Source organism: Acomys minous, assembly GCF_964271855.1.
Source record: "Acomys minous genome assembly, chromosome: 11".
In the NCBI taxonomy this organism is placed as follows: domain Eukaryota; kingdom Metazoa; phylum Chordata; class Mammalia; order Rodentia; family Muridae; genus Acomys; species Acomys minous.
In genome coordinates, this window is record NC_140492.1 from 3,935,095 (window position 1) to 3,944,292 (window position 9,198).

General features: G+C 47.8%; 1 protein-coding gene and 1 long non-coding RNA gene across 3 annotated transcripts in view; one reads left to right on the top strand and one right to left on the bottom strand.

The window, feature by feature from the left end:
- DYRK1A (dual specificity tyrosine phosphorylation regulated kinase 1A) overlaps positions 1–1,202 on the bottom strand; it is a 131,002-nt gene extending 129,800 nt beyond the window's left edge. For both annotated transcript variants that reach the window (XM_084801401.1, XM_084801400.1), the window contains exon 1: positions 1,097–1,202. The gene's annotated coding sequence lies outside the window, so the exon portion shown is untranslated. The remainder of the gene's footprint in view (positions 1–1,096) is intronic.
- A 5,910-nt stretch (positions 1,203–7,112) lies between these two features.
- LOC311608774 lies at positions 7,113–8,771 on the top strand. The gene is made up of 3 exons (XR_014783154.1): positions 7,113–7,342; positions 7,979–8,206; positions 8,467–8,771. It is a non-coding gene; the product is annotated as an uncharacterized lncRNA (long non-coding RNA).
- Positions 8,772–9,198: the final 427 nt, after the last annotated feature.

The following is a 9,198-nucleotide window of genomic DNA, read 5'->3' on the forward strand; positions in this document are numbered from 1 at the left end:
ATGGAATCCTGCTGAGAGTTAAACCAAATATCCCAAGGACAAATGAACTGAAGTTCTATTCTTCCCACCTCATTCGAGGTGAGAAGAACAGTTCGGAAGTCGGCCCTGCCCAGTGCACGGCCTGCAACCCAGTGCTCCTTCCATCCTTCAGACTTGTGACCAATGGAGTACCTTCTGGTACTTTACAGCATATTGTTCTGATTTTAAAAGCCACCCACGTACATACAATACTAAAACTAAAGCAAGATGGAAGCCTTATAGGAACTGATATTGATAATAAGTTGTGAACTAAGAAGTTAATAGTCTCTGTATCTGAGGTCCAAAAACTAAACATAAATGTATGGTCGGTCACTTCAACAATTTAACAATATGAGAGCAAGTAATGCTGCACACATGACTCACAGAGGTTGTTACCAGAGCTGCTGGGTCACAACCTGGGCTCTTACAATCCTAACACATTAAGGAGACTAATAATAATAATAATAATAGTGACTGACAGTCTGGGGGCTTATTCCACGTAGCCACACTGGGACAAGGAACAGAGAGGTCCACACCGTGTTGGTGAGAGGGTCCCGAGCCAAAGGTTCGCTCTAGAGAGGATGAGAGGTGAGCACAGTAAGCCAGCGCCTGCAGAGTGTGGTCACTCTGCCGCAGCAGCCTCTGACCTCCAGCCTTGTGTGCGGAGCGGTCTAACAGCTGTCAGACGGCATGAAATCGCCTCCTCTCAGCCACGTTCCTCTTCTGACTGGTACTGAGAACTTTTCCTTCTCCCAGCACGTGACTCCTGGGGAACTTCCAACTCCTCAGGGTGCACTATCTGATAGCCAGTGGGAAAACTGTACATCCTCCTGCCAGAAAGGCTACACGATCACCCAGAAAAGTGTTCATACCATCTTCACAGGGGCATAGGTTCCTCCCACACTTTCCAGGGAAACGTGGGTGGGTAGAGAAGGGTGGAGTGTCCTTGTTTACTTACAGAAGTGATTTTTTTTTTTAGCCTCCTTGAGGACTGGCAGGCAGGTAATGGAGCTGAGGGAAGGAAAGGCATCCCTGGTAAGTCACCCATACTCCCAAAGGCAGCTTCAGTCACACTCACCGGGTCGCCCTCAAATGTGTCTATTGCATATCTGTTCTCTGTGTATATCTGGCGTCCACTCAGGGAGGCAGGAAGAGGAGCCATCTTTTTATTGTCTTCTTTGCTGCTAAAAAGATAAGAAGGAAAGAAAGAAACGAAGCACGTGTTGTTAGGCCTCGTCACGGATACCAATACCACGCGCTCAGCAACGCAGCCAGCGTCTCTGTGGCAACCACGGGCTACGCAGCCAGCGTCTCTGTGGCAACCTCCACTCTCTGCCTACCCCAAAGTAAGACTTCCCAGACTTCCTTCCTGCCTCATTCAACCGTGGTCCTGAACAAAGTACTTGGCAGCATCTTAAAGTTGTTTATGAAATTAAATTGCTTTATGCCAAGACATGCCTCAAGCAGCGCCTTTGTCTTGAAAGCAAAACTTATGACCTTCTCTCCCTGTATGTACCTTTGACAAGAGTATTTCGGAGTTATCATTAATACTTTCTTTACTGGGAATTGAAGAAAAAAATAAATAGAAAATATGGAGTTCCAACAGAAATGAAACAGCCTCTACACGGAGGAAAGTGAAGAGAAGGCTCCTGAAAGCTCTCCTCAACCTCCACACGGACGGACGCCATGGCCTGCACACACTACACATACACGTGCCTGACTGAGGTACACACACTCCATCTCCCTCTCTCCCCCTAATAATTTTTTTAAACATTAGCATTTAAAGAAAGCATGCAGTTTGCTAGGTGTGCATGGTTTCTACTGTTTGAGAACATCCTGAAAGTGTGCTGTGATTTGGCAACACTTAGGAAGAAATGCAGTCCCCGTAGTGACGAACACTGATTTTATTAAGGTTTCTTTCTTTCTTTTCTTTCTTTCTTTTCTGAGACAGGTTTCTCTGTGTAGCCTTGACTGTCCTGGACTCACTTTGTAGACCAGGCTGGCCTCGAACTCACATTGGTCCACCTGCCTCTGCCTCCCGAGTGCTAGGATTAAAGGCCTGTGCCACCACGCCTCGCATTAGTTAAGGTTTCTAATGCTGCAATAACCATGAACAAAAAAAGCAAGTCAGGGAGCAAAGGGTGCTCTGCTTACACTTTCATATCACTGTTCATCATCAAAGGAAGTCAGGGCAGAAACTTGAACAGGGATCGCTGGCTTGCTCTTCATATCTGGCAAAGCCTACTTTCTTACAGAACCCTAGACCACAAGCCTATGGGTGGCCCCACCCACAGTCACTAATTAAGAAAATTCCCTATAGGCTTGTCTAAAGCCTGATCTTATAGAGAAATTTTTTTTCTTTTCTTTTCTTTTTCTTTTTTTGAGACAGGATTTCTCTGTGTAGCCTTGGCTGTCTTGGACTCACTTTGTAGACCAGGCTGGCCTTGAACTCACATTGATCTGCCTGCTTCTGCCTCCCGAGTGCTGGGATTAAAGGCGTGTGCCACCATGCCCAGCCTAGAGGAATTTTCTTAATTGAGGTTGCTTCCTCTCAGATGATTCTAGCCTGTGTCAACTAAGAGATCCCTGTCCACGTGACACATCACTGGAAAGGCACCTTTCCCTTCTCACTCATTCCCAAAATCTCACATTTAAAACATAAAAAGTCCCACCGTCTTACACATCCAAGCACATTAACGTTTCCTTAAAATATCAAATCTCTTAAGAAAATCCAAAATCTCTCAGCTATGGACTTCTACAAAAATTAAGTTAAATACTTTCTCATTTCAAGAGGGAAGAACCAGGCCACCATCATATTTGAACAAGGTTAAAACTCCGGTTACTGTAAATAACTAAATGTCCAATTATCTGGGACTCACTCACAATCTTCTGGGCTCCTCCAGAGCTCCAGCTCCGCCCTCTACAGAAGATATGCAGCTGCTCTTCTCAGCTTTGGCTGCTCCATTCCACCGAGGCTGCTCTTCTGGTAGTCATCCCATAGTACTGGCATCTCCAAAACTGCTCGTGTCCCTCGCTGAAGCTGGGCTACATTTGCATCTATAGCCTCTCCTGGGCTCTCTTTAGGAACTACAGCACCGCCACACAGTGCCAAGCCTCGGCTGCTCTCCATGACCCCTTCATGCCTTCAGAACCAGTACCATCTGGGTGGCTCTTACACTACCCAAGTTCAGCTGCCAACATGAGGCACAACCTTGGCCACCTCTGGAGCACAGCTTCTGTGTGCCGACCCTGAGAAACACTTCCCAGAAGACTTCACCTCATTGGTGCTAGCTTCACCTTAATCACAGCTAATTTCTCAGCTCCAGCTGACCAGCATCCATTGTCCCAGTAACTTGAAGGCTTCACTTCAGGGGTGCCGGTCTCTTGTTAGTCACAGATGACACGTCAGCCTCAGCTGACCAGACATCACAGGTTCTTCACACAAATGGCCCAGTAGAGTCTTGTCTTCCTTATGAAACATACAAGCCAGGTCTCCCTCCTCTCAGTGTTCCTATTGTCCCAACCCAGACAACATCCCCCAGAGCTCGCCACCTCAACGGCTCTTCTAGCCCAAAGTTCCAAAGTCCTTCCACAATCTTCCCCCAAACATGGCCGGGTCTGTCACAGCACGACCCCACAGTCCTGGTGCCAATTTGTCTTAGTTAGGGTTTCTGTTGCTACGAAGAAACACATGGCCACAGCAACTAGGGGAGGAAAGGGTTTGTCTGGCTCACACTTCCACATCACTGTTAATCTTCAAAGGAAGTCAGGACAGGAACTCAAACAGGGCAGGAAACAGGAGGCAGGAGCTGATGCAGAGGCCATGGAGGGTGCTACTCACTGGCTTGCTCCCCCTGGCTTGCTCAGCCTGCTTTCTTATAGAACCCACGACCACCAGGCCAGGGATGGCAACACCCACAATGGGCTGGGCCTTCCTCTATTAATCAATAATAAAACGCCCTACAGTCTTGCCTACAGCCTGATCTTATGGAGATATTTTCTCAATTAAGGTCCCCTCCTCGAAGATGACTGTAGCTTGTATCAAGTTGATGTAAAACTATCCAGTGCATCCCCAAAATTAGCACGTTGGTGGGGTGTGCCCCAATGAAGCTGACAATTCATTGCATGGAGTTCACAGGTAGGTAGGAGGCCCAGCTTGCAAAACAGTGTCAGCCTCCAAAGGCTCATTAACTCAACAGTTCTCACCAGTGCCATTGCCTTGGCTGTTTCATCTAAGTTATATGACATATACATATATGTCATAAATAACTTTATACATGTGTGTATTAATACTGCCATGTGTCAGTATGCACACTCACTAGCATTTTCAAATTTTTCCCTGTGTTGCTTCAAGTCAATGCTACAATACTGTAGCAGTGGCATTACCTTAGTATGTTGTGTTTACAGTTGTTTCTAACCTATACATACGTTAAGGGCAAGGGGATCTGTCTCTCTCCTCTCCTCTCCTCTTCCTTCCCCCTCCCCACTTCTCTTCCAGTATCTGTGGATTGAACCCAGGACCTCACGCATGCTAGGCAAATGTCCTAGCACTAACCTACACCCCTAAGCCCATGGATTCTGGGTTTTCACTTTTACCTCACATGAGCATGCCTGGTGTGTGTGTGTGCGCGCGCGTGCGCGCGCGCGCTTGGGTTGCTGTTTGCTTATACTGGAGACTGAACTCAGTGCCTCCTTTCTACCACAAAGCTACAGCCCTATCTTGAATTTTACTTTCAAATCTTTTTTGTTTGTTTGTTTGTTTGTTTGTTTAAAGGCAGGATATCACTATTGTGGTCTTGGCTGAAACTTACTATGTTGCCCACGCTAGTGCTAAAGTCACAAAACTCTGCCTGCCTCTGCTTCCTGAGTGCCATGGAAAGGCATGTGACCGCCATGGAAGTAAAAGCCCCTGCTGTTTTTCTGTCTAGTCAGTCCTATAGCAGTCTGAAGCCCTCCAGTGATTTGTATAGCAGTAAGGAACTGTGTTTATGGTGATTAACTTGGATGGGATTTTCATGCTGCCAGAGGAAAAGTTTAGTCAACAAAGCCTGAAGAAGCAAGTCTCCCTGCAGAGCTGCAGCAGCAGCACTGGTCACTACATGTCAGCTGGTGTCTCACACGGAAGTGTCCTTGTCCATTTAGCACTTCGCCCCGGCTGATACCCAGTTTGAAAACTACAGTGCAAGGAGATCACTCAGTCAGTGACGTGCTTGCCTGAGTCAACCCCCAGCACCCACATAAAGACAGAAGAGGGGGTGCACAGCTGGAATCCCAGCACTAGGCAAGAGGAGGAGCCTGCAAATCCCAGTGGCTTACAGACCAGACAGGAAGTGCTGTCCAGATTCAAGAGAGACCATGTTGCCAGGTGTGGCAGCACACACCTGTAATCCCAGGACTCAGGATGCAGATCTCTGAGAGTTCGAGGCCAGCCCAGTCTACAAAATGAATCCAGGACAGCCAGGGCTACACAGAGAAACCCTGTCTAAAAAACAAAAAAAAAAAAAAAAAGAGAGAGAGAGACCATGTCTCAGAAAACATGGATTGCTCATGGGGAATGGTGCACATGTGTACACACACACACACACACACACACACACACACACACACACACACACAGAGGACGAGACAGGACCTGCGAGTAGTAAGTGTTAACTTCCAGATCCAAAAATGCAAAAATAACAGCCTAAATCTCTCTGGATACACCTTCAGCAGCTTAAAGACAAAGACTGATTAATGTCAAAAAGCTGTCTTATGAGGCACAACAAACACATTTGTCCATTTCCACATCTGTATTTATATCCAGACTCTTTTTATTTATTTTACTTTTTATTGATTCTTTGTGAATTTCACTTTATGTACCCCATCCCATACATCTCCCCACCCCTCCACACCCACCTTCTGCCCTTGCAGCCTACCCCCCACAAAGAAAAAGATCTCACCGCGGAAGCTGCATTGTGTCACAGTGTGTCCCATAGTGCACCCTTTGCCCAAACAGCTTTACTTGCAAAGGTTTGCTGCAATGAGTTGCTGGTCTGGTTTGAGGCCTCTGGCTGCTCCTCACAGGGATTCCTCTCTGATATCCTGTTGCTGCCCTGTGTCATGGAAATCCTGCAGCCCTTTCATGTGCTCTAGCCGTTTATAGATGAGGTAAATGTTGACATGGGCCAACTCAAAGCCCTGGCCCTGGCCCTGGGTGTTAGCTGAGTTGGTCAGCCTGCTGGCTCTCCCACTTTGCCCAGGTGAGGGGTGGGGCCAGCTCTCCTGCCTGTGGAAGTTGGCAAGGGGTGGAACCAGTACTCCTGCACCCGTGCCACCAGGGCTGGCTCTCCCGAGCTCACACCCTAGGGCCAGCTTACATGTGCCCACTCCACCAGGGACAACACTACTGTGCAGGCGTGAGGGCGGGAACTTTCTCAAGTCTTGTTATTTTCATTCTATGTGTATGGGTGTTTTCCCTGTATGTATGTCTGTGCATCACACGTACGCAGTGCCCGCCGAGGCCAGAGGAGGCCATTGGATCCCCTGTAACTAGAGTTAGAAACATTTGTGAGCCACTATGTGGGTGCTGGAGATCAAACCCAGACTTTTCAGAAAGGCAATTACTGCTCTTAACTGTTGTCTCTCAGTCTCTTCCATTTTGATTATGTCTCCTTTCTTTTATTTTTTAATTAATTTATTTATTTATGTATTTATTTATTTATTTTGTTTTTTGAGACAGGGTTTCTCTGTGTAGCCTTAGTTGTCCTGGTCTCGCTTTGTAGACCAGGCTGGCCTCGAACTCACAGTGATAAGCCTGCTTCTGCTTTCCATGTGCTGGGATTAAAGGTGTGCACTGCCACACCCGGCTATGTCTCCCTTCTTATTGGATAACACAAATAGAAGAAGGCTGGAGGGAGGGAGTCAATAATCCCATGTCCCAGATAATAAATGCTTATCATTAAGATTTTTTTAAAAATCAAGCACATTATGTAAAAAGCCAAATAGAAGCCAGGTGTGGTGGTGCACACCTTTAATCCCAGCACTTTAGGGAGGCAGAGGTAAGTGGATCTCTGTGAGTTCGAGGCCAGCCTGGTCTACAAAGTGAGTCCAGGACAGTCAAGGCTACACAGAGAAACGCTGTCTTGAAGCCCCTCTCCCCCGCCCCAAAAAAGGCCAAATCGAACTGAGAGCAATAATATCAAGCCTTGAGGCCTCTTCCTGGCCTCCCTAACTTCTTTGTCCTTTGTCCTGTTCCCAAGGCCACAGGCAGACTATAAAATTCCGTGCTGCGTCTATCTCTGCTTGATGAAAAGCTTAAAGGACACCTGGCTGCACTGAGGCTGAGGTTTGAACTCAGGCATTCAGCGCTCACATCCCTTTGTGATCTGCTTCCTCCCCCCTGCCCCCCACATCCTCTCCCCCCCACCACACACACACCCCACCTTCTTAGCCAAGGCTTCCTAACACAACTGCTTTCTGCAAGGCTGCCGTCCTTCGCCTGGAGATCTCACTCCCTGTGAAAGCAAGCCTCCCGTGTGTGTACTGCAGTTCTTAGCTCAGCACCCAATCTATACAGAGCACAGGCAAATGCTTCTGAAAGAAGAAAATCAGCACTGAATTGTAAAAACCATGAGAACTGGACATAACAGGTCAGCACAAGGAAATGGTTAACAACCAGGAGAGACTGGCTTTCACTGCGGTTTGAGAGACGTGGCCATCTGCTTCCGGCCCTTCCTCTCCAGATAAAACTTCCTGGAGATATGGCGGGAACTTTAGAGGGGAGCTTGTGTCAAAGGGTAGCCCAGTGGCACCAGTAAGTCAGATACAGCGGTGGCAATGGGGGCTCACTGCCACAGGATTCATTTGCTTTTGCTAGAAAGGTACATAGGAAAGGTCACTCCAAGAGTGGCAAGGAGCGGGGGTCACCCTCCAAAGGCCAAAAATAACCTTGGCATTTCATTCTAGCTCATCTAACCCACAGAGACCAGTGTGGAGGAAGAACCCACGGAGGATAATGGAAGCAGGAGTGATTTCTTGGGCTTATGCTTTGCAGCTAGACCTGTGGAGGCTCAAAGCCCAGAATCCCGAGGCGACAGAGCCAAGGATGCATTTGACACAGAGGAGCAGTGGGGAGGGAGACTGGGCAACGCTCTCACAGTGCCAGTCCCTGCCTTGAGCAGGAGGCTCTAGCAACGTCAGAGATCCATAGGTAAGTATTGGTGTTGGAAGAAGCACCACCCTTACCTGTCCAACCCCCTCAGCTCTACAAAGAACTGCTGACTTTGATAGTCACAGCAGCTGGAGGAAGGGGCAAGGGATGTGGGGATCTGGTCTCGCCTTACCTAACCTCCCGCTCTAGATGCTTGGCTCTTCGGATGGTTCCTTCTGAAAATGACGCCCCGACTGCCAAGCCACCGTAGCATCCGCCAGGCCAGGACTATCCTTCCTGCCTCCTTTTACAAAAACCAGGTTGAGAACACTCAGATTGGCATCCACAGTGCATTGAGAACACACGTGTGCTTCTCCTCGGAACTCCATCCTGCTCTCCTAACTCACGAACAGCAGGCACACTCTGCCATTGTCAAGATCCCGTGCTTCATGGGAAAACCTTGTCTGCGGTTCCCACTCGGATTTTGGACCACATGATCCTCTTTACCAGAGCATCAGCAGCTACTTCTTTAGCCGTGAACGTCCCACAGAAAGTACTCCTAACCACTGAACCTTCTCTCTAGCCCCTATAGCAACCTGTGTGCAACAAACATCCTTCCAAAATGTGTTTTTTGTTGTCCTTTAGTTTTTTTCAAGACAGGGTTTCTCTGTGTAGACTTGGTGATTTGTAGACCAGGCTGGCCTTGAACTCACAGAGATCTGCCTGCCTCTGCCTTCCTGAGTGCTGGGATTACAGGCATGCATCACCACACCCAGCTCAAAATGGAAGGTTTTTTTGTTTTTTGAGACAGGGTTTCATTGTGTGGCCTTAGCTGTCCTGGACTCACTTTGTAGACCAGGCTGGCCCTGAACTCACAACGATCCACCAGCCTCTGCCTCCCAAGTGCTGGGATTAAAGGTGTGCGCCACCACACCTGGCCTAAAATGGAAGGTTTTTATCTTAAGGAAATTGGAATTCAAGGTACATTTACATACACAGACAGATATAACTTCTTAAAATTAGGTCCAATTTTTCTAGTCTTTTCAGGTGGA